The sequence below is a fragment of the Puma concolor genome, chromosome B2 (assembly GCF_028749965.1).
Source record: "Puma concolor isolate L17-30 chromosome B2, mPumCon1.1.hap2, whole genome shotgun sequence".
In the NCBI taxonomy this organism is placed as follows: Eukaryota; Metazoa; Chordata; class Mammalia; order Carnivora; family Felidae; genus Puma; species Puma concolor.
Window position 1 is genome coordinate 88,328,664 of NC_141671.1, and position 26,634 is coordinate 88,355,297.

The window sequence follows — 26,634 nt, forward strand, 5'->3', positions numbered from 1 at the left end:
GAGGGATACTAAGTGGTTAGCAGCCTCCAGAGGAGACTCTCTTGCCAAAGAGCTGTGTGAGATGCCAAGAGCACTGGAATCAGACCAACTCCAACTTCCTTTGACAATGGGCAGTTCCCAAGCCTAGCTCTCTCACCAAACCATTACTGGGGATGCCCTTTCTTCTTGGCCTCTGAATTTCATTTCTATTTTTTTAATTTTATTTATTATTTATTTTGAGAGAGAGAGTACAAGCAGGGGAGGGCCAGACAGAGAGGGAGACAGAGGGAGAATCCCAAGCAGGCACAGCACTGACAGCACAGAGCAGGAATGCAATTCACGAACTGTGAGATCATGACCTGAGCCGAAACCAAGAGTCAGATGCTTAACTGATTGAGCCACCCAGGAGCCCCTGAATTTCACAATTCTTAAAAATTATGTCTTACTTTGTTTACTTTTTCAATTCGTTTTACCTTTTATTGTTTCAGATCCCCACATTTCTCCTTATTCTTCTCTTATTTCAGGATGTCCTGGAACAAAGTTTTGGGTTTTTTTGTTTTGTTTTGTTTTGTTTTCATGTGGAACCTGCTGGGAGTTAAATCAACAAGGATCTCTCATCTATACTTAATTTTCCTCACAGCAGGTGCTATGGTACAGCAGTAATTCTAGACAGAAGTGTATGAGGTTTTGTTGCTGCTGCCATGCTAGTTACCAGAAAATCAATAAATGATTAGAACACCTAACACAGTGAATGATTCCAGTAGCATTGAAATAATGATGTAGGAAATCACTTAAAATTCATACATGCACTTGTTCTTTGGCTGTCAAGGTTTCAAATTTAACATGCATAGTGCCTAACCGGTTTCTGAATAGAGTTTTAAATTTTTTTTTCAACGTTTTTTTATTTATTTTTGGGACACAGAGAGACAGAGCATGAACGGGGGAGGGGCAGAGAGAGAGGGAGACACAGAACCGGAAACAGGCTCCAGGCTCTGAGCCATCAGCCCAGAGCCCGACGCGGGGCTCAAACTCACGGACCGCGAGATCGTGACCTGGCTGAAGTCGGACGCTTAACCGACTGCGCCACCCAGGCACCCCATAGAGTTTAAAAGTTTTAAGGTTGACTTGTTTGTTCCATGCTTTGCAATACACATTTAGAGAAAGAGAAAACACTATTTAGAATGTTTGGCAACCAAAATAATCAGGTAAAAACTAAAGAAATTCAATAAGACTTATTTGTCCAGTATTTGTTCGTGTAAATAAATTTTCTGGATAGCTAATGTTTACTCTTTCTAGCATAAAAACTTTAAAATTTGTAATCACTTCAACTGCAACAAAATCTCTCAAAGCTCCTAAACATAATCCCTTTCTTCTTAAAATAAAAATATTAAATAGAATTTCATATTTTTCTTTTTTTTTTTTTTTTAATTTTTTTTTCAACGTTTATTTATTTTAGGGACAGAGAGAGACAGAGCATGAACGGGGGAGGGGCAGAGAGAGAGGGAGACACAGAATCCGAAACAGGCTCCAGCCTCTGAGCCATCAGCCCAGAGCCCGACGCGGGGCTCGAACCCACGGACCGCAAGATCGTGACCTGGCCGAAGTCGGACGCTTAACCGACTGCGCCACCCAGGCGCCCCAAATTTCATATTTTTCTTGATGCAAGAATTAGTAATTTGCCCTTGCTCTTAATATGCCTTTGGTTGTAACTGTTTTTTACAGCTTTTCCATCTTCCCATACCTGACAGAAAATGCCACACTTCATAAGATGAAAATAGCTCAAATTCTCATGTGCACATCCAGGCACTCAACACTGATCATTATTAGTCCTTCTCTTGTTCATCTTCCTCTCCTCTTTGCAAAATCTAAACTTTTACCCATGTCCTCAAGTTTCCAATTCCCATACTCAATCTCACCTCCTTCAGCTTTCCTACTACATTGATAAAATTGAAACACAAATCAGTCAAGGTCTTCTCCCTGCTTAATTCATATTTCAACCTCAGCTTCCTTTCCTCAGGGGATGAATGGGCCCTCTTCCTCCAACTTTTCTCTATTCTTCTGGTTTATTTCCCCTGACTCTTCCATCTAAATCTGTTTTTGATATTGACCTATAAAAATAATTAAGTCTAGCCCATCTTAACAAAAAAATGAAATGAAACAAAACAAAAACTCCCACTGATGCTCTACCCAATTTCAGATTCTATTGTTGTTCATACGGATTCTCACTCACAATGGCTTGTTTTTTTAATGTTTTCTAATTCTGAATTGTAAATTTAGTTAGTCTAAATCTATGGAAATAATGATGGGATCAAAATTAAATGCAGACTTTTCTGGAGAATAGTTTTATTTGCTTCTGCCAGATACCCATGACCACATTATTCTAATTTCTAGGATTGGTATTACATAAATCTGAATAACAATTCCACAAGAGGTCAGTGTTGTATTCAGGAATTCTTAAGAAATTCGTTCTCTTTTGCCCTCCCTTGCCGGAACCAAGAATGAAGAAATGACCTTGTCACATATCTTTGCTGATGGGAAGATTTTTTTTTCTAGATTATCTTTTTTACCAAGAACATATCCATTTGAAGGAACTGACTACTGGAATCACTGCATCACGAAAACACAAGCCTCTTTTATCAGAAAATACCTTTATGAGGCCACAAATCCAGTGTTGGCTTACCCCACTAGATTCCTGATTTTTCTTTATTTTTGGACAATGAGGAATTCCCTTATAAACCTTAAAAGGTTTTAAATTACATCTAGCACATTTTGTAGTAGAGCTCTCCATAGCTCTAGAAGCAAAAATTCCCAAGTTTCTCTAGCAGTAAGATTAAAGTCCTATCCATCAAGGTAATGTCAGACTGAATCCCTGTGATTACAGGAAGATCCAAAGTAACAAGTTTTCTATACCTACAAAATAAAACATTTATAACTTATTTATAACTTATAACTTTAATTTAGTCCCAATTTCATTCCCTTTATATTAACCAAACAGACAAAAACAAAAATCGACCTTGCAGAACCAACTATGAGAATTATATTTAACACAATTTCCATTTCAAAAAGATGAAAGAAAATTAGCCTTAAAAATTTAGGCAAACTGCCTAAGGTCATACAGCCATTAAGAGATAAATCTAGCAGGCAAACCCAGAGCTCTCTTTTTTAAAAACCCACAATAAAGAACAAATTATATCCTCCAATAATGTAGTTACTGAGTAGACACTATAAGATAACTGTATTTAGAATAAAAATAAAAGATATATAAAAGGAATCTAAGGCATACCAAAAGAAGTCTCTATAGAAAAGGACAGGCAAACTTTAGAAAGAATAAAATAGAACTTATATAACTGAAAAGGCTAGTAATTCCTCCTGACTTTCATTTCTGGTAATTATAGCAAATTAAAACAGATCAACCCTCATGCTAAGAATAACTATTAAAGCTGGCAAAATATTTTTTTAATCTACTTGATTCCATTTGAAATTTAAAGAGGCAAGGATAAATTAGAAGACCAAGATCTGGGGGATAAAATTAAGAAGACAGAAGAGCTTTGTATCTGGGGTCACTTTTCCTTAATGTACATGCTTATACCAGAAGAAGCATCTGAGAAAATCAGGAACTTAGTAGGATTTTGAACAGATTCATGGTATCAAAGGACAAGAATTGGAGTTCACTGCATACTCAAAATACGGGTCATGGCAAACACCCTGGACTTGGGTTTGGGTCCACACAGAAATACACCCTAGGAATGTGAGTCCATCATTAAAAGACAGGCTTTTAATAAGCGCTAGCTCCCAGATAAGAATCATCACAAACTGTTATTGAATTAAGATGATCTGAAAAAAAAAAAAAAAAAGATGATCTGGAATTTGTAGCCATGTACCAGAAGAAAATATGAATCCTCTCTGATGGAAAATAACATCATCATACCCTAAATTAGCCGTATTGCATCGGGTTAAATGTGCTGTTTACATTAAAAAAATAAACAAGATACAGGGAGACAAGACAACATGATCACAACAAAGATAAAAACAGGTAACAGAAACCAACAAACCCCAAATCCAAATAACAGAATTATTGGAAATGGATTTTAATATTTTTAAGGAAATAAAATATAAAATTGATAATATTGGCAGATAAGTAGAAATTATAAAAAAGAATCAAATGAAATCACATTAAACTAGAACTATAGAGAGGATTAACAAGGCAGGGTCAAGATGGCAGAGCAGCATGGAAATTCTCCACTTCTTTCATCCCTGAAATGCAGCTAGATCAGCATCAAAGCATTTTGCACACCAAGAAAATTGATGTGAGGACTAACAAAACAATCTGCATAAGCTGAAACACAGAACTTGGCACCAATTCACCCAAAAAGAAAGAACAGAAAGAAATGACAGCCAGGGACTTAATCAACACAGATATAAGCAAGATGTCTGAACCAGAATTTAGAGTCATGACAACAAGAATCATAGCTGGGGTTGAAAAAAGCTATGGACATAAAAGAAGTAAAATCTGTGGACATAAAAGAAGTAAAATCTAGTCAGGATGAAATTAAAAATGCAGTAACTGAGAAGCAATCTCTAATGGATGCCACAGCAACAAGGATGGATGAAGCATAGCAGCGAATCAGCAATATAGAAAACAAACTTAGGGAGAATAATGAAGCAGGAAAAAAAAAGAGGGAAACTAAGGCAACAGAGCATGACATAAGAATTAGAGAACTCAGTGACTCATTCAAAAGGAACAACATCTGAATCATAAGGGTCCGAGAAGATGAAGAGAGAGAAAAAGGGGTAAAAGGTTATGTGAGCAAATCATAGCAGAAAACTTTCCTAACCTGGGGAAAGACACAAACATCAAAATCCAGGAAGCACAGAGAACACCAGTCAGATTCAACGAAAACTGATCATCAACAAGGCATATCACAGTCAAATTCACAAAATATACAGACAAGGAAAGAATTATGAAAGCAGCAAGGGAAAAAAAGTCCTTAACCTATGAGGGAAGAAAGATCAGGTTCACAGCAGACCCATCCACAGAAACTTGGCACACCAGAAAGGAGTGGCAGGATATATTCAATGTGTTGAATCAGAAAAATATGCAGCCAAGAATTCTTTATCCAGCAAGGCTGTCATTCAAAATAGAAGGAGAGATTAAAAGTTTCCCAGACAAACAAAATTAAAGGAGTTCATAACCACTAAATCAGCCCTGCAAGAAATTTTAAGGGGGACTCTCTGAGGGGAGAAAAGATGAAACAAAACAAAAAAAGAACAAAACCAACAAAAACTAGGAAGGACCAGAGAAACATCACCAGAAACTCCAGCTCTACAGGCAACATAATGGCAATAAATTCATAACAAAAAGATCGAGATCACACCATGCATATTTTCAGACCACAATGCTACAAAACTCAAAATCAACCACAAGAAAAATCTGGAAAGGCAACAAATACTTGGAGACTAAAGAACATCCTACTAAAGAATGGATAGGTTAACTAAGAAGTTAAAGGGGAAATTAAAAAGCACATGGACACCAATGAAAATGAGAAGATCACAACCCAAAACCTCTGGGATGCAGTAAAGGTGGTCATAAGAGGGAAGTATATAGCAATCCAGGCCTTCCTATAGAAGGAAGAAAGGTCTCAGATATACAACCTAACCTTACACCTTCAAGAACTGGAAAAAGAACAACAAATAAAACCCAAAACCAGCAGAAGACAGAAAATAATAAAGATTAGAGTGGAAATCAATTCTACTGAAGGAAAAAAAATAGTAGAACAGATCAATGAAACCAAAAGCTGCTTCTTTGAAAGAATTAACAAAATCAATAAACCACTTTGATCAAAAAGAAAAAGGAAAGGACCCAAATAAATAAAATCAAGAATGAAAGAGGAGAGATCACAACCAACACAGCAGAAATACAAACAATAATAAGGGAATATTATGAGCAATTGTATGCCAATAAATTGGGCAATCTGGAAGAAATGGACAAATTCCTAGAAACATATACACTATCAAAACTGAAACAGGAAGAAATAGAATATTTGAACAGATCCATAACAAGTAAAGAAATTGAATTAATAATAAAAAATCTCCCCAAAAAACAGGAGTCCAGGGCAGGATAGCTTTCCACAGGAATTCTATCAAACATCTAAAGAATAGTTAACACCTATTCTTTTGAAGCTATTTCAAAACATAGAAATGGAAGGAAAACTTCCAAACTCATTCTTTGAGGCCAGCGTTATCTTGATTCCAAAACCAAAGACCCCACTAAAAAGGAAAACTACAGACCAATTTCCCTTATAAACATGGATGCAAAAATCCTCAACAAGCTATTAGCCAACCAGATCCAACAACACATTAAAAAAATTATTCACCATGACCAATTGGGATTTACACCTGGGATGCAGGGCTGGTTCAATATCCGCAAATCAATCAATGTGATACGTCACATTAGTTAAAGGAAGGACAAGAACTATATGATCTTCTCAATGGATGCAGAAAGCATCCAACAAAATACAGCATCCTTTCTTGATAAAAACACTCAAGAAAGTAGGGATAGAAGGATCATACCTCAAGATCATAAAAGCCATATATGAGTAATCCACTGCTAATATCATCATCAATAGGGAACATTGAGTGTTTTCCCCCTAAGTTCAGGAACATGGCAGGGATGTCTACTCTTGACACTAATATTCAAGTGAATATTCACTGATATTCAATCCAATACTGATAGTATTGGAAGTCCTAGCCTTAGCACTCAGAAAACACAAAGTAATAAAAGGCATTCAAATCAGCAAGGAAGAAGTCAAACTTTCACTCTTCATAGACAACATGATACTCTATATGGAAAACCCAAAATATCCCACCAAAATACTGCTAGAACTGATCCAGGAATTCAGCAAAGTCACAGCATATAAAATCAATGCACAGAAATCGGTTGCATTCCTATACACCAATAATGAAGCAACAGAAAGAGAAATCAAGGAATCTATCCCATTTATAACTGTATCAAAAAAACATAAAATACCTAGTAATAAATCTAACCAAAGAGGTGAAAAATCTATACACTGAAAACTATAGAAAGCTTATGAAAGAAATTGAAGAAGAAACCAAAAAATGGAAAAAGATTCCATGCTCATGGATTAGAAGAACAAATATTGTTAAAATGTCAATGCTACCCAAAGCAATCTACGTATTTAATGCAATCCCTATCAAGATAACACCAGGATTCTTCACAGAGCTAGAAAAAACTATCCTCTAACTTGTATGGAACCAGAAAATATCTCCAATAGTAAAAGCAATCCTGAAAAAGAAAACCAGGGGCGCCTGGGTGGCTCAGTTTGTTAAGTGTCCAACTTCGGCTCAGGTCATGATCTCACAGCTCAGCCTGGAGCCTGCTTTAGATTCTGTGTCTCCCTCTTTCTCTGCCCTTCCCCCACTCATGCTCTGTCTCTCTCTGTCTCAAAAATAAATAAACATTAAAAAAATCTAAAAAATAAATAAAGAAAAGCAAAGCTGAAGCCATGAAAATCCTGGGCTTCAAGATGTATTACAAAGCTGTAATTGTCATGACAGTATGGTACTGGCACAAGAACACACAGTCAGATCAATGTAACACCATAGAGAACACAGAAATGGACACACAAACGTATGGCCAACTAATCTTTGACAAAGCAAAAAAGAATATACAATGGGGGGCACCTGGGTGGCTCAGTCGGTTAAGTGTCCGACTTTGGCTCAGGTCATGATCTCGCGGTTCATGGGTTCAAGCCCCACATCAGGCTCTGTGCTGACAGCTCAGAGCCTGGAGACTATTTCAGATTCTGCGTCTCCCTCTCTATCTCTGACCCTCCCCTGTTCATGCTCTGTCTCTCTCTGTCTCAAAAATCAATAAACATTAAAAAAAATTTAAAAAAAAAAGAATATCCAATGGAATAAAAACAGTATCTTCAGCAAATGGTGTTGGGGAAACTGGACAGCGACATGCAGGAGAATGAACCTGGACCACTTTCTTACACCATACACAAAAATAAACTCAAAATGGATAGGGGGTACCTGGGTGGCTCAGTAGGTTAAGTGCCCAACTTCAGCTTAGGTCATGATCTTATAGTCAATGAGTTCAAGCCCTGTGTCAGGTTCTGTACTGACAGCTCAGAGCCTGGAGCCTGCTTCAGATTCTCTGTCTCCCTCTCTCTCGTCCCCTCCCCCATTCACACTTCTGTCTCTCTCTGTCAAAAATAAAAAACAAAAAAATAAAATTAAAGTTAAAAAATGGATAAAGGACCTAAAATTAAGACAGGAAGCCATCAAAATCCTAGAGAAGAAAGTACACAAAAACCTCTTTGACCTCAGCCACAGCAACTTCTTACTCAACAGGTCTCCAGGGGCAAGGGAAACAAAAGCAAAAATTAACTATTGGGACATCAAGATAAAAAGCTTCTGCACAGTGAAGGAAACCATCAGCAAAACTAAAAGACAACCAATTGAATGGGAGAAGATACTTTCAAGTGACATATCAGATAAAGGGTTAGTTTCCAAAATCTGTAAAGAATTTATCAAACCCAACACCCAAAAAGCAAATAATCCAGTGAAGAAATGGGCAAAAGCATGAATAGATGCTTTTGCAAAGAAGACATCCAGATGGCTAACAGACAAATGAAAAAATGCTCAACATCACTCATCATCAGGGAAATACAAATCAAAACCACCATGAGATACCACCTCACACCAGTCAGAATGGCTAACATTAACAACTCAGGCATCAACAGATGTTGGCAAGGATGCAGAGAAAGGGGAACTCTTTTGCATTGCTGGTGGGAATGCAAACTGGTACAGCCACTCTGGAAAACAGTATGGAGGGTCCCCCAAAAAATGAAAACTAGAATTACCCTAGGACTCAGCAATTGCACTACTAGGTATCTATCCAAAGGATACTGGTATGCTGTGACAAAGGGATACATTCACCCCAATGTTTATAGTAGCGATATCAACAATAGCCAAAGTATGGAAATAACCCAAATGTCCATTGACAAATAAATAGATAAAGAAGATGTGGTATGTATATATGTATGTATGTGTATATACACATACATACAATGGAGTATTACTTGGTAATCAAAAAGAATGAAATCTTGCCATTTGCAACAATGTGGATGATACTAGAGGATATTATGCTAACCAAAATAAGTCAGAGAAAGAATATATCATATGACTTCACTCATATGTGGAATTTAAGATACAAAACAGATGAACAGACACTTGTTGAAATAAGCACTGGGTGTTATACATAGGGATGAATCACTCAGTTCTACTCCTGAAATCTTTATTGCACTATATGCTAACTAACTTGGATATAGATTTAAAAATAAAAATAAATAATAATGAAAAAAGAATCAAATGAAAATTCTAGATATGAAAAATGTAATGACTGAATATTAATAACTCAATATATGGGCTTATAGTAAATTAGTCACAGATAAAAAAAGAATAAGTCACCTGGAAAATATGTAGAAGAAAATGTACAGAATTAAGTAGAGAAACAAAAGGAAGGAAAATAAAGAAAATTACAAAGGAGATTCAAAGGGGATACAGCAAAAGTTTGAACAGATGTGTAACCAAAATCTCAGAAAAAGAAGACAGAAAAATGGGACAGAAAAATAGTTGAAGAGAGTATGGCTATGGATTTTTAAAAACTTACAAAAGAGATCAAGCCATAGATTCAGGTAGCATTAGAAAACCCAAAAGTGATAAATACAAAGAAAGCTACACATAAGCACATCATAGTAAAATCAATGAAAAACAAAGAAAAACAACAAAATCATAAAATTGGTTACAAGAAAGGCAAACAGACTAGGTTGATGGGATCCATAATAAAACTCATCATTGACTTCTCAATAAAAGCAATAGCAGCCAGAACACAATAAATTGTATGTTTTAAAGGGCCAAAAGAAACTAACTTTCATCCTAAAATTCTATAATGGAAATATTAAAAGAATGTAACCCTGATCAGGACAGGAGGCTTCTGGGTACTGACAAAACTTACTGACCTACGTGGTAGTTACAGGGTATGTTTGGTATGTTTATTTTGTAATGATTCATTGAGATTTAGCCTTACAATGTATGCACTTTACATAGATGAGTTAAACAGAAAGGATTCATCAACTTGATATAGAATTAAGCAAACTACCCAGAGAACAGCATAAGGAAATAAAGAGATGGATACAATGAAGTTTAGAGACAGAGAGGATAGAACATCCAGTTGAAGTTACAAAGGAAAGAACTGAAAAATAAGGAGAAGCCAGAAGCCTCTTCAACATGCTGAAGGAAATAACGGTCAACCTACAATTATATACCATGATAATTTATCTATCAAAAAGAATGAAATAAAAACATTTGCATTCATTCATTCACAAATATTTTCCAACAATTGTTATTGGGCACTTACATTATCTAGACATGGCAACATAGTATTAATGAAAATAAAGTTCCTGCTCTCATACTTCAGAAGTCTGAAATGAAGTGCATGGGAAAAAATAAAGATGTCAGCAGGTCTAGTTCCTTCTGGAGTCTCAAGGGGAATTCTATGCCTTGCCCCTTTAGCTTTCAGAGGCTGCTGGCATTCATTGACTTATAACAGCATCACTCCACTCTTTGCTCTCTGTCTCCCTAAGTCCTCCTGCAACCCTTTTATAAGGACGCTTGCAATTACATCAGGCCTACTCAGGTAATCAAGGATAGTCTCTTCATCTCAATAGCCTTAACTTAATCACACCTGCCTTTATCATACAAGGTAACACATGTTCTGAGGATTAAGATGTGGCCATCATTATGGGGGCACTATTCAGCTTACCACAATATATATTAATTTCTCCTGGATTTTACCTTGGAGTGAAATTGTTGGTGTATAAGCTATTAAGTATGATAAGGATTAGTAGATAAGCCAATCAGTTCTTCTAAATTGTTGTATCTACTTACACATCCACCAGCTATGTTTCAATACTTGATACTGTCATTCTTCTTAGTTTTAGCTGTTCTGGGGGATGTATATTGTTATTTCATTATCTTAGTTTTCATTACATTTAGTTTTCATTTAATTTCCCTTCTAATTAATGAAGTTGCACATTTCAAATGTTTAATGGTAATTTAGATACTTTTCTTTTGTGAGGCACCTATCAGGTCTTTTGCTCATTTTCCTGTTAGATTGTAGTATTTTTCTTACTTGTTTGTAGAAGTCCTTTATATTTCTTGCATATAAAGTCTGTGTCAGATATATATGTCAAAAAATATTTTCTACCACTCTGCATCTTTAATATCTATTGTGATCTTTTGGTGAAAGTTTTTAATATATTTCATGTCACGTTTTTCCTTTTTAGTTAGTATTTTTAGGGGTAATGTATAAAAAATTTTTGGCTACTCCAAAAATGCAAAACATTTCTTTATGTTTTCTCTTACAAACCAACATTTTCAAAATATTCCTCTAGCTGCTATGTGGGCATTAGTCTTAAATTGTATCAATTAGGAGATTGCTAGTATAGACTCTATTCCTCAAAGATATCAGTACCAAAGTCTCAGTAATCCTCCTGGATTTACTTTAGACTCAGTGGCTGCTGAAATTCTTGCTACCACTTTCACATGACAGGCATTAAAATGCAGGAAGAGGCAACAGGAAATGAGTGTTCTTCCCAGATTTATCAGCTCCTTCAAAAGAGAGCTTTCCTCAAGGCTTTACCCAGAGACAATTCTGACATCCCCTCAACCACTTCATTTGCAAGAGAGGTGAGGAATTGTCATTTTTAGCTCATTACTATGTCATTCTACTATAATAGGATACAAGTTTTAACAAAAGAGAAGAGAATGGATCTTTGGGAGGTAATTAGCAATATTTACTGAGAGGATGACCAGAAGCAGTGTGATCAGGTAGCAAGCTGTTCCCATCACCTGTTTGAAGAAGACTAGAATGATGGTGGTCAAAGTTGTAAAAGTGGTCAGATTCTGCAGCCATTTTGAAGATCTAATGGGATTTTCTGATGAACAAATAAAGACTATAACAGTTTTACTACCAATAGCTATTTGCAGAAAGTATTACGAATGGATCTACTTTATAATGAAGGAATTTGAAACAAGAAAGAAGGAACATATGAAAGGTGAAACTCAGAAGAAAAAAAAATGTTATACCTTTGACTAATGTGAAGAATAAAATAATGGAATAAAGTTTAAAAATTATATGTGGAAAAAAATTAAAGCTTTCTAAGGTACTTATATTATTCAAGAAGAGGGCAGATCAAGGATATTAGAGCAGAGAGGAAGGAGAAAATTACATTGCCAGGGATAAAGAGAGGAAAGGGTCTTTCAAAAAGACAAACTATTGGGTGCAAATATTCAGAGATCTGCAGTAATCCTGTGGGTTTTGAGAAGGACAACAATGTGGCATGTTGGTGGATCCCAGCCTTCATTAAGGGTGCTGAGGATATCAGGATACAGCTGGGACAGTAAGTTCGGACAGATTGTGTAGGGTTATTTCAGGAGATTTTTAGGAGTCTGTATGTACTTCATTACTTTGACAAAATCAGAGCCATTAAGTGTTTTTAAAAGTATGTGTGGCCTGAACTACACTTTATGTTTTTAATATAAATATATTGTAGAAATGTAAACTGAAATCAGCAAAACAGATAAGTGACTATTGTAATAATCAACATAGGACAATTTAGTATTTTACCTCAAGGCACCATGCTATATACATATGTGGGTACAAAAATGAATGACATTGTCACTAAACCCAGGAAACCTATAAAACAGGTTGCTGTTGTTCGTAAAGAGAATTGAAACAGGTGAAGGGTTAGAGACAGAGATTAGAGGCCAAGAATCTTTAGAGTTCATTCATTTGTGGAATTTGAGAAACACAACAGATGAACATAGGGGAAGGGAAGGAAAAATAAAATAAAAACAGAGAGGGAGACAAACCATAAGAGACGCTTAAATACAGAGAGTAAATGGATGGTTGCTGGAGGGAAGGGAAGGTATGGGTTAAATGGATGATGGGCATTAAGAAGGGCACTTTTTGGGATGAGCACTGAGTGTCATATGTAAGAGATGAATTACTAGGTTCTACTCCTGAAGCCAAGACTGAACTCTATGTTAACTAACTTGAATTTAAATTTAAAAAAAGAAAGAAAACTTCAACTCAAAAAAAAAATCTCTGGGGTTCAAGAAATGCTAGAAGATGCCCCCAGTGGTTGGGTTTTCTGCACCTTCTAGCCTCTCCCCAGCACGTGCGCACACACACACAGTGTCCCTTTCCATTGTTTCATTTGTGTGTTGTTGAACAAATGTCCTTAGGAAGAAAAAACACTTGGGTTTAGAACATGACTTTATGCTGTATGCTTAGAGAATTTCATATTTGTTTAAGATAACATATCAAATTTCTGAAACAAGCTAAATAAATAATTAGTAATACTTTAAGGACTTCTAAACATGTTTCTTTTTCATGTTGTTTTCTCTACCAAATTACTCAAACAGAAGTAAAATGTGTGAAGCCTCCATATGGTTATTGTGGCTTTTCACGATACAGCTATAGGGTTGAATCTCAATTTTGCCTCTAATGTTGGAATCATGGTCTCAAATAGAACCACTTACTGAATCTTTTTGCTCATATCCTAATCTCTTCTGGCACGTATATTTGCTTGAAAGATGAATGTCTCATATTGCAAGGAGCACAGATGTGCCTCTCTTTTTCAGCCATAATGATAAAAAACTCCAGTAAGCAACTATTTTGTGAATGGGTTTTATGGGATGCCAACTCATAGGTGCAAAACTAATTCATCCTTCTGCTAACAACAAACATTCACCCAAATTTCCCCCCACCTGCCAGAATAAGTATGATAACACATACAAGATTTTAGATAAACAATGTATTTACCAAGTTCTGAAGCAGTGTTCAATCATAACAATTTTTATAGATTTCCTGAGGAAAATCCATTAGACTTTGCTATGTTGCAGTATATCACAATCTAGAACACTGTACTATTACAGAATTTCAAAGAAGCAATCTTGCTATGAATGTTGTTTTGACCTCAAGAAAAGCAATTGGAAATTTCTTACTTACGAAACATGCATATCTTGAGGAGGTGGGTATTTCATTACTGAACCTGTATTTACTGTCTGATTTTTTAAATCTATAAGTACTTCATGAAGCAAAATAAGCTTTACTGTTTGTTGGTAAAAGATTTTTTAACATCTGAATGCTTTCTATTATATTTGGGGTTCAGTCTAAAGTCTGGGGTCTCTACCAAATAAAAACATCATAAAATCTTGTGAGGCATTATTGCTTACAAAATGGGCAGTCTTAGGATGCCTGCATGGCTCAGTCAATTAAACATCTGACTCTTGATTTCAGCTTAGGTCATGATCCCTCAATTGGTGAGTTCAAGCTTCATGTTGGGCTCTCGGCTGATGGTGCAGAGCCTGCTCAGGATTCTCCCTCTCTCCCTCTCCCTCTGCTCCTTCCTTGTTTGCATTCTCTCTCTCTCTCTCTCTCTCTCTCTCTCTCTCTCTCTCTCTCTCTCAAAATAAATAAATAAACTTAAAAAATTTTTAAAAATGGATAGTCTTAATTACTTCACCACCTCCAAGATAATTAATGTATAAACATCCCTACTTTTATACTTCATGTCTAAAAGGAAGACATTTTCCTTAGCCCATCTTTATTAGTTTTCTCTGGCTGCTGTAAGAAATTACCACAAACTTGGTGGCTTAAAACATAAGAAATGTATTCTTTCCTCATCCAGCTTCTGGTGGCTAAGGCATTCTTCAGCTTGAGGTTATATTCCATTACCTTCTCCCTTTCTGTGTATGTGTCTCAAAATTCTCTCTGCCTCTCTTATAAGGACACACATGATTATGGTTAGGACACACTCAGATAATTCAAGATAAACTGTTCCTCTCAAGAGACTTAACTTTAGAGGTGCCTGGGTGACTCAGTCAGTTAAGCATCTAACTCTTGATTTTGGCTCAATGATCCTAGGGTCATGGGAGCCCAGGGTCATGGGATCCCAGGGTCATGGGATCGAGCCCAGCATCGGGCTCCATACTCAATGAAGAGAATGTCTCTCTCCCCACGATGTATTTCTGTCCCTCCCCTGCCAATTAAAAAAGAAAAAGAGAGAGAGAGAGACTTAACTTTATCACATCTTTTGTCATATAAAGTAATATTCATAGTTTCCAGGAAATTGACGTGGATATCTTTGGTGCTATTTTTCAAATCACTACATACCATCTATCTGGATTTTACCACATAGTTTTCTGTCACTCTGGGGATTTTCTCCAGAAAATCCTTCTGCCTCCTTCTCCCTTACTCTCCTATCTTTAATTACTTCTCCTTCAATAGTTCTTCTCTTCATCATATACTCATACTGTTAGTTTTCTAGAGCTGCCATAACAAAGTACCACAGAATGGGTGGCTTCAACAACAGAAATTTACTTTCCCACAATTCCAGAAGCTAGAAATCTGAGATCAAAGTGTGGGCAGGCTTGGTTTCTAAGGCTTCTCTCCTTGGCTTGTAGATGATTGTCTACTCTCTCTTCTCATATGATCTTCCCTCCATACATTTCTGTGTCCTAATTTTCTTCCTTATAAGGACTCCAGTCATATTGGATTAAGGCCCACCCTAATGAATTCACTGTACTGTAGTTACCTCTTTTAAAACTCTATCTCCAAATACAGTCACATTCTGAGGTTCTGGGATTAGGACTTCCACATATAAATTGGTGGGGGGGGGGGGGGTGGAATACAATTCACTCCATAACACAGACCATTCTTTCCCATTCTAGAAAAAACAAAAACAAAAAACCTTCCATCTAAAGAAATACTCCCTCAGCTGTATAATACAGTTCCAGCTCTATCAGACATTTACTTCCCATCAAATAGTCTGGGTTTCTCCACATTTCTTGGTCCCCTTGCTATAAGGTAGAACCTTGGGACTAATTTTTGGTAGGCAGCACTACAGGTCTAATGGGCCAGTAGAGGCTGTACTATGAAAATATGGATCTAAAAAACAAAAGTAATTTCATTTTATTTTTTTTTTAATTTTTTTAAACATTTATTTATTTTTGAGACAGAGAAAGACAGAGCATGAGCAGGGGAGGGTCAAAGAGAGAGGGAGACACAGAATCCGAAACAGGCTCCCGGCTCTGAGCTGTCAGCCCAGAGCCCGATGCAGGACTCGAAATCACGGACCGCGAGATCATGACCTGAGCCGAAGTCGGACGCCCAACCGACTGAGCCACCCAGGAGCCCCTAAAAGTAATTTCATTTTAGAGTCACCATCTTATAAGACTGACAACAAATGGATGATAATGCTTGTTTCAAAGAAAGCAGTTTCTGTGATACTCTGAGTTGCATATTGTTCTCGTTCTCAGCTTTCGTCAATGGAGGCTATGAACAAACAGCTTTAAAAAGTCCATCGTGGCATTTACTGTAGGCAAAGTATTTAGTACATCTCCAAAAATCTTTGCTTTCCCTGAGGGTCCCTCTTTACCTTTTGGTGATAATCCTGTAATTGACATATTTGTTTCATTTTTGTTTTTGTTTTGCTTAAAAGCCATATTTGGGGTGCAAGTTATACAACTAGACTATGAGCTCAGATGAAGGTAACAACTAGAGCTGTCTTAGCCATTTATGTATCCCCTCTGCCCAGAATAGGTGTTCAATAAATAAGCATTGAATAAATGAATGAGCCAACTTTACAGAGCTATGTAGCCTGAAAACCTCATTATTTTTCCCCAGATCTTAACTCTCTATTTTTGCTTGTATTTAGGGGTACACTTTCTCTAAATTATGAATGCAAATATCGTAAAAGTTGCGAAAATGTCTTTAATAAATATTTAGTTGAATGAATTATCTTGGCTGATATTGTGTTTCCACAGGCCTGATTCTTTTAAATGATGCAATGCCAAGGACAGCCCTAGCAGGAGACTTGATACATTCATTCTACATCAAGTCAGCAGTCATCACAGAAAAGGTTGAAGCATCAGTTCTGAAAGTGTCGGTAAGGAACTTCTGGTGTCCCTAAAATCTTTCAGAGGTTATGATGTCAAACTATTGTCAAAGTGGTATTACATCATTATTTGTCTTTTTCACACTCATTTTTTTTCATGGGCATACAGTGAAGTTTTCCAGCAATTACATGATGTGTGATATCGTAACAAACTGAAAAAGTTTCTATTGACCCTGTTAAAAAGAATCCAAAATGAAGGGCACAATCCGAATATACCCCTGGGACCAAACATTTATAGTCACATAACCAAAGTTTAAAACTGCCCTGATTTCCCTGAAATGCCAACTCTAACCTTAAATAAAACTTACATTTCCTTCAAATAAGCATGACTTTACAGCTTCCTAGCCAACCAAGTAAGAAGATATGCAAACAAATCAGCATATAGAGTGCTACTACCATAAAAGGAATGTAAGCTTCTAGTAACAAATCACAAAACAATGCACTTCCTCATTCATGCTTTATAAACTGAGCTGTAACTACTGAAAGCCATGCTTCCACCAGTTTTAGTTTTGAAGTCTCCCAGCTTATGAATAGTTTGTTTCTCTCTCAATAAAATATATCAAGTGAAATTCTCTGAAATTTCTTTTGACAAGCCAAATGTTAAAAAGACTTGGGAAAACCTAAAGCAAATCCACTCCTCTCACTAAATTTTTTGTTCTACCAGATTAATTTTACAAAAAATATATATTATTTACATTAACACTCATTTTACTGCAGTCATTGTTCATAACTATTTTAATTTATTTCCATTTTAACACAATAAATAGATATAACCCATATACATAAGCTCTTTGAGAGATCCTCAAAATGTTTAAGACCACAAAAGTTTCCTGAAACCAAACAGTAAGAACCACTAGGGAAAGAATGAACTCCCACTTTTAAGAAGCTCCTTCCTGTATGTTGTGGAAAAACAAAACTAAAAACATATGTGTCCCCTTTCACTACCTCCTGGATCATTAGCTCCAGGAAACATGTATGACATCACAATTAAGCACCATTGTGCAATACAAAAAACTACTCAGTAGAATAAGGGGAATCTGAGTGGTGGCCACACAGATAGACAATTTAGAGATCTATAGATATACCCCCAAAGTATGTTTTCTTTTTTTGTTTCCATGCAACATTTACTCTAAGTCTAAAACAGAATTCTCTTCTGTCAATTCCTGGCTCCTGAGAAATTAGGATCTATATCTGATTCTCCTGGTACAATTCCTCATTCAAAGAAGTATCTGACATACTTCACTGGTGATCCTTATATTTCTGATGCTACTGCCCAGAGGTCTTTTTACATTAGGATATTTCTCAGAAGTATGGCCTTGCTCTGGAATGGGGAATATATTTCATAGCAAGTGCCAACTTTAATATATTGTTAGCAGTTGGCTGGAACATTGTTTGAGAAGGATTCTGAGGCATTTCCAGGCTTAGCAAGACAAATGCTATAATTGATTAGTGGTCTACTCTAGGTCCTAAAAGGAAGAGTGTTAGCTTATGTGCTGTGTATTTGCTGACCAAATGAAATCAATTGGAATTGCTACGGTCAAACAGATATAAGGAAGACATTAAGTGCTTAATCCATGTAAAAATTACACAGGGATATAGTTACTATGATGATTAATAACAGATATCAGCAATAGTATTTGTCTCATAAACACAATCTGCTTAAAACATGAGCACAGATTTTAAGATTCAAAGAAACAAATCAATTTAAGAGAATACAAGAATTGCCGTAAAGATTTGTAATAACATACACTGTGCATCTATATATCTGAAGACATTTTTACCACCTACTCTTGATTGGAGTACCTTTAGGAGCTTGACCAGAACTTACTTTCTGAAACAATCGCAGAATGGAATTTAAAAGGGTGAATATTAGGTATACCAGCTGTGGCTCTTCACAACTTCCAGATGTATCACTGCTGCTACTATAAAGTCTTCAATCTCTTTACAACATATATCTTGTTGGTGTAACTAATAATTAATACATGGAGGAAGAAGAGGAGGAGGAGAAAATTGAGAGAGGAGAAGGAGCAAGAGATAAAGAAGAAAGATATCAGACAGAGAAAGACACACCCTATGTTATTTCACATACATGTGGAATCTAAAATAAAACAAACTCATAGATACAGACAACACACTCGTCAGTTGCCAGAGGTTAGGTGTTAGACGTGGGTGAAGTAGGTGAAAGTGGTGAAAAGGTACCAAGAAGAAGAAGAAAGACACAAATCATACCTGGAGATTTGAGCCAGTGTGACTTTTTGTTTGGGAGGAAACACAGATACTATACATTTCTTTAGAATGTGTCCCTATGACTATTAACACTACATACCATTCTACAAACCAGTACCTTAGCAGTGATACAAACTGCCAATATAGTCCTTTACATCATATTTTGTTGATAAAATAGAAGAATTTTAGCTTCTTTGAGAACAACGTCCAAGCACTGACAAGAACACTAACTTGTTCCTTTCAGAATTCGACTTTTTGTCATTTTGCCTGGCAGTTATACTGTGGAGAAGTGTACTCAGGAAAGCAACTGGTGCCTGGGGCTAATACGTCTGGCTCTAAATACAGCACTGTGAAGAAATGGTGGGAGAGGGGGGGAACAAAACCAGAAAAGACTAATATAGAATTTGTTCCCTTGGAAACAAAAGACTACTTAGTGTTTTGGGAATAAATATATATATTTGCAGAACAACTTTCACAAAAATGTGGCTCTAAAATGAAATTCTGACAATATAGTCACAACACTAGTGAGGAGTAAGGGGAGCATAAATAGATAAGTAATTTTATAGTTTATAAAGTATATGCATTTGACTCCATAGGCCAGACTACAAAGGTTATGTACCAATGATAAAGTGATGTGAAGCAGAAGGGATGCCAGTTATTGCTTTACTGATAAAGATGAAGGGTCACAATGAACAAAAACTTGCTCCCCCATCCAACAAAACCTACAAATATCAAAAAAGAATTTTAAATCTCATTTTGGAAGGAGAATAAAAAGAAAAATATAGGAAAGCAAAAAATATTCTAAAATAAGTTATTAAATAGCTTTGTAGGATGTTGATAAAGAAAATGGTGATTATTATGGAACAGCAAGAGTTCTTTAAGAGTAAGTCTTGAAAAGTTTTTTCCAAGACTGATAAATTTCAATTCTGGAATTCCATAAACAAGTTGGCATTCCACCATCTTCCCCTAAACAAAAGGGGAAATATGGTATTTAAGACAATCATATTCAAAGGTATGTGTTAACTCTATAAAACTAATAAATCAGACTTTCAGATGTCCCTAAAGTTCCCTCTAGCTCTAAAATTTTTTGAATCTAGAATCCTAACATACCAGTGTCACCAACTTATCACAGACTATATCCTTGTTTCTCTCTTAATCAATTTTTCTATTAACTAGAATAAAAAACTTAATTATATTTTAAAAACTTATAGATGGCAGGTGATGGCAGAAATAACAATGTTGAAGGACATTTAATTTTGGAAATAATTTCAACTAGTTAGAACAGTTTGCTCTTCTTGGTACACCCATGGTAAAAGACTGGCATATAGTAGATCTCAAACACTATTTGTTGAAATAATAAATGAATGAATGGGTCAAAGCTAACAAGGTGAAATTTATCAAATTAAATTTAATTTTTTCAGATACAGAGTTGACTAAACCTAGTTTGATAGCAATTTAGATACAGTTCATTACCAGCTCAATTTAAGCCAAGAATCCAATTAACAGAAGTATAATATCTAGGGAAATTAATCTGTCATCTGCTCTATTCAGACTGTGTGTAAAATACTAAATTCCTCTGGGCATCACTTTCAAAAGCTAATACTGGAGAACTAGAGTTCAGTAAGAGAAGATGGCCAGGATATCTAGAGGTCTGGAAATTCTTTCAGGAGATCTAGTGAAGGATCTTAGATGCTAAACTTGGAGAAAGAAAACAGGAGGGACATACTGAATATCTGGAGAGTGGTCATGGGAAAGATATATTAGAGTCATTCTGCTGACTCAAGGAAAGAATACAGAAGTTACAAAGAAATAGATCTTGCTTTAGTATAGGGAAGGAATTTCTGTTAAATCTGTCCCAAAATGAATTAACCTACTTTGCAAAGAAGGGAATACTTCATCACTTCAAGTGGTCACACAAAACGTACATAATCTGCCAGGGCCTTGCAGAGAAATTATTACTGTGGGTGGATACTAGCATGAATGATCTGAAGAGGCTTTCCTGCCCTAATACGCTGTGATTCTATGGTCCCTGCATAATTGCTGCCTACCTCTTGAACATTATTGTAATCTCTCTTTTCACTGACTTATCTTCTATTCATTTAATACTTGATCAGTTCTTTGTTCTTGCTCCCATTATTCACATTTGTTCCTGAGGTATCCTACAATCTAACTTCCATTGCTATCATAGCAGGAAAAAAAAAAATCCCCTCTTAAAAGTCATAACCTCTTTGCTCTAATAGTCAACGGGTTTGCATTTATTTTCATTCTCTTTGACCCCGTAGAGGTATTGTTAACTATTCCACCCTCTATACATTCTTTGCTTCCCTTATTTCTAGTTCTTCAATTTCATCTTCTTTTTTCTGAACTTTTGGCTTTTCTTTCACCCATAAATCATAGTAGCTTCCAAAGGTATTGATGCTTTCTATGTATAAGATTGAACTGCCATTTTTGATGGTGTATCAAGGTGCTTGTTAAATCCCTAACTACAATAAGGTAATATCAGTGACAATATTAACACAATGTCTTTGTAATTTCTCTGCAATGACTTGGTTAAGAATACACATTTTGCAGTTGCTTGGGTTTATTTTCCTAGTTGAGTTGGAAAAAGTACTTCACATTTTATTGTTTTATTTTCTAGTAAAAAAGAAAAAGTCTTCAAATTTTATTAAAAGTATGGTTTACCTTGGAGGAATTTTACAGGATCACATCTCATATCATCAAAGAAACTATCAATCCACATTACAAATGTTAGAATATTTTATTAGCCTTTGAATTTAAAATGAATCTGAGGATGGTTTCTCAGTCATGTACCTAGTGTAGCGTCCATACACAATCATGTACCTAGTGTAGTGAAGGACCATGAGTCCTTCCCACATAATATACATGTCAAAAATTTGACTTAAGTCTGTAGACACAAGCTGTTAGAAAGGTTTTTTTAGAGGAATGAAGCTCTATTTTCCAAGTCTACATACAGTTTGTTCTTAAGAGGAATCTTTCATCTCTTATTCAGTAGCCACTTGTACTGTTTACCATTATCCTATTCATACATTAGATTACTTAAAGCTCCTCTATTCTTTATCATGATGTTAGCCAACATTGAAATAGTCCCCTTTCATTCTTATTCCCCATTCAAAATAACTGATACTGCAGTTAAGGTATAGTTGTTAGGTGCAGATAGTTGTTTTGAGTCTCATGATTTCAGAGTGAACAAATGTGTGTCTTTATCAAAGATTGAAACCAGGACTGTCCAATAGAGCTCTTGTTGAAGATGAAAATGGTTTTCTATACTGTTCCATAAGATAGCCATGAGCCACATATGGCTATTGCACATTTGAAAAGTGGCTATTGTGAATGAAGGACTAACTTTTATATTTTATTTAAAGTTTTAAACTGTTTTTTAAGGGCAGTTTTAGGTTCATAAGAAAATTGCAAGGAAGGTATAAAGATGTCCCCTAGATTCTCTGCACCCACACATATGTAGCCTCTCCATTATCAAAATCCCCTCACCAAAGTGGAACATTTGTTATAAATGATGAATTTACATTAATACATCATAATAACTCAAAGTTAATTGTTTACATTACGGCTCACTCTTGGTGTCCTACATCCTATTGGTGTGGACAAATGTATGATAACAACACACGTCCATCATTATAATATCATAGTGTTTTCCCTGCACTAAAAATCCTCCAGGCTCTGCCTATTCATCCCTCCACCTTCCCCAACCCCTGACAATCAATGGTCTTTTTATTTTTTTTATTTTTAAAAAAAAATTTTTTTTTCAACGTTTATTTATTTATTTTTGGGACAGAGAGAGACAGAGCATGAACGGGGGAGGGGCAGAGAGAGAGGGAGACACAGAATCGGAAACAGGCTCCAGGTTCTGAGCCATCAGCCCAGAGCCTGACGCGGGGCTCGAACTCACGGACCGCGAGATCGTGACCTGGCTGAAGTCGGACGCTTAACCGACTGCGCCACCCAGGCGCCCCTCAATGGTCTTTTTAGTGCCTTTATAGTCTTGCCTTTTCATAATGTCATATAGTTGGAATCACACAGTATGTAGCCTTTTCAGATTGGCTTCTTTTACTTAGCAGTATGCACCTAAGGTTCCTCCATGTCTTTTCAGGACTTGATAGCCCATTTCATTTTAGTGCTGAATAATATTCCATTGCCTGGATGTATCATAGTTCATTTATCCATTCACCTACTGAAGGAAATCTTAGCTGCTTCCAAGTTTTGGCAATTATGAATAATGATGCCTTAAATATCTGTGTGTAGGTTTTTATGTGGACATAAGTTTTCAACTTCTTTGGGTAAATACTAAGGAGTGCAAGTGTTCAATTGTAGAGTAAGAGTATTTTTATATTTTGTAAGAAAGCACCAAACTTTCAAAGTGGCTGTACCTTTTTGCATTCCCACTAGCAACAAATATGAGTTCCTATTGCTTCACATCCTCATCAGCATTTGGTATTGTCAATATTCCATATTTTGGTCATTCTGATAGTTGTGTAGTGATATCTTATTTCAATTTGTGTTTCTTTGATGACATGATACAGAGCATCCTTTTATAGGTGGCTCTGCCATCTATACATCTTCTTTGGTGAGATGCCTGTTAAGGTCTTTGGCCCATTTTTTAATTGGGCTCCTTGTTTTCTTACTTTTGAGTTTTAAGACTTCTTCGTATATTTTGATAGCAGTCCTTTATCAGAAATGTCTTTTGCAAAGATTTTCTCCCAGTTTATATCTTGTCTTCCATTCTCTTAACTTGGGCTTTAGCAGACCAGTTCTCAATTTTAATCAAGTCCAGCTTTTCAGTTCTTGCTTTCATGTGTTGTGCCTTTGGTATTGTATCTGTAAAGTCAGTGATATATCCAAAGTCATCTAAATTTTCTCCTGTTATCTCTATGGGCTTTATAGTAGCATTTTACTTTTAGATCTATGATCCAAATGTAATTTTCTTTTTGAGAGAGAGAGTGCAAACACAAGCAGGGGAGAGGAGCAGAGGGAGAGAGATAGGATTTCAAGCAGGCTCTGTGCTCAGTGCGGAGCCTGATGCGGGGCTCAATCCCATGACCCTCAGATCATGACCTGAGCTGAAATCACAAGTTGGACACTCAACCCACTGAGCCATGCAGGCAGACCACTCCAAATGTAATTTTTATGAAGGCTTTAAGTTTTGTATCTATAGTCATTTGTGTGTGTGTGTGTGTGTGTGTGTGTGTGTGTGTGTGTGTGACTATCCAATTATTCCAGTAACATTTGTCAAAAAGATTGTATTTTCTCCATTGTATTTCTTTTGTTCCTTTCTCAAAAATTAATTGACTATATTTATATTGGTCTATCTCTGGACTCTCTATTCTATTCCATTGATGTATTTGTCTATTCTTTGACAAATACCACATTATCTTGATTAGTGTAGTTTCATAGTAAGTCTTAAAGTCCAGTAGTGTCAGTCCTCCAACTTTGTTCTTCCATATTGTGTTGGCTATTCTGGGTATTTTGCTTCTTTATATAAACTTCACAATAAGACTGTTAATATCCACCCAACAATTTGTTGGGAAATTGATTGGGATTGTATTGAATCATAGATCAAGTTAAAGAGAACTAACATCTTGAAAATATAAGATTTCCTGGAGTTTTCCTATCCATGAACATGGAATACCTTTCCATGTATTTAGTTCTTCTTTGATTTCACTCATCAAAGTTTGTCGTTTTCTTCATATAGATCTTGTACATATTTTGCTAAATTTATGCCTAAGTATTTCATTTTGGGGGGTGCCAATGTAATTTTGGGCATGCTAGTTGTATTGTGTTTTCAATTTCAAATTCCACTTGTTCATTGTTGGTATAATTTTATTTAATTTTAATTAACTTTACTTTAAATAGCTTCATCTTCCTAGTGGCTACCATTTTACTTTAGGATCTAAAAAATACAATCAGTAATTATTCCTTTTTTAGGAATTATTGCTTTTTAGGAATAAATGTAAATGTTATTACTATACCAAAGTAAAATGCTGCACCAAAACAGTTACACTGACTTGTTCATTTAACCTATACGGAGTATACCAGGGTACTATGTACCCGATGTCATACTAATGCTAAGGAGCACCGAGGAGCTCAGACTTAGAGACATAGTAAGTAAAAATTGCAATGTAGTTTTTCTTGTTATTAGAGACAATAATAGCATTTAGCTACTAGACACCATATATATAACTCCTACAATAATTGTAGGAATTTAAAAAAGGCTTCATTGAAGAGTTTTATTTAATCTGGGACATCATGGAAAAATAAGTTACAAAATAAATGGGGGCATGGTGCAGTGAGGAATAGGACAGGCATTCCAGAAAAGATACTGAAAGGGTTTGGTGTGTCTAGGCCACAATCCACATGTGGTGTGCAGCAGCTGATGCTGCCAAAAAGTAGACTCCAGGCTGACAGAGTCCTATATAGTAAGTAACAAGTTTGGATGCCAAGTGATCACATGGTATGCTATATTTTCCCTATTGTTCTACTTTTTATAGTTTATATTAAGTACTAAAAAAATCTGCTTCATTAGACTTATAAGTTGTTTATGGCAAGATCATATCTGCCTTACCAACCAATGTAATCCATGGTATCTGACAGAGAATGAGTACTTCAGAGTAAATTACTTCAGAGTAAATACACACCTTTTACTGATTTCAATGCAGAGTAAAGCAAAATAAAGGTGCCCTTTGCTTCCTCCATTTCATCGGTAGCTATATATGCATATATATGTTCCTATTTCATTACTTGATAGAGCCAATATTCCCTGTAGGAGAAACGGGAAAGAATGACGTTCTAAATCTAGAATAACAGGAAACAATTCCCAACCTTTAACGGTACCCAAATTCATCATCTTTGTGCAAAAAAATAGAGTACCTACCTTCAGTACTGTCTCCCATTTGTCACCCAAAAGGTACAATTGCTCTGTGTCCATATAAAAATTAACATAATTCACTACGGACTGCTCCTTAATAGCCAGGGAAGAAGAAATACTAATCGCAGGCACAGGCACATATCCTCCCCCTTTCCTCCCCCAAAAACAAATGAAGGGCACAAGAAAAATAAAAGTAGTTAATTTGATCAACACTGCTCTGAAACACTATTGACAATACAAAAACCTAAAGTAACACTTTACTAACTTGAGCCCCCTGCATCCCGCCTGCAGTATTCCCGGAACCTAGCCACCTGGCTCCCAAACAAGGCCCTTCCGCCGCACAAAAAGCAGGACGCTCCCCGCCACGTGAGGTGGGCGGGGCTGAGGCTGTTCCGGCCCGTCCCTGCCGGAGCGGGGCGCGCGCGTTCGGTATCTGCGTCGGGGGAGGAGTCTCTTGTCCCTCCGCGCGGCCCGTTCCGC

General features: G+C 36.2%; 1 long non-coding RNA gene across 2 annotated transcripts; it reads right to left on the reverse strand.

Annotated features, from left to right (window-relative positions):
• Positions 1-250: 250 nt before the first annotated feature.
• On the reverse strand, positions 251-26,629 carry LOC147581097 (uncharacterized). 2 transcript variants are annotated; one of them, XR_015251403.1, is made up of 3 exons: positions 26,161-26,629; positions 25,925-26,046; positions 251-509 (listed from the first exon to the last, which is right to left on the reverse strand). It is a non-coding gene; the product is annotated as an uncharacterized LOC147581097 (long non-coding RNA). The 2 variants fall into 2 exon arrangements; XR_015251402.1 differs by lacking the exon at positions 251-509 and adding an exon at positions 23,023-24,107.
• Positions 26,630-26,634: the final 5 nt, after the last annotated feature.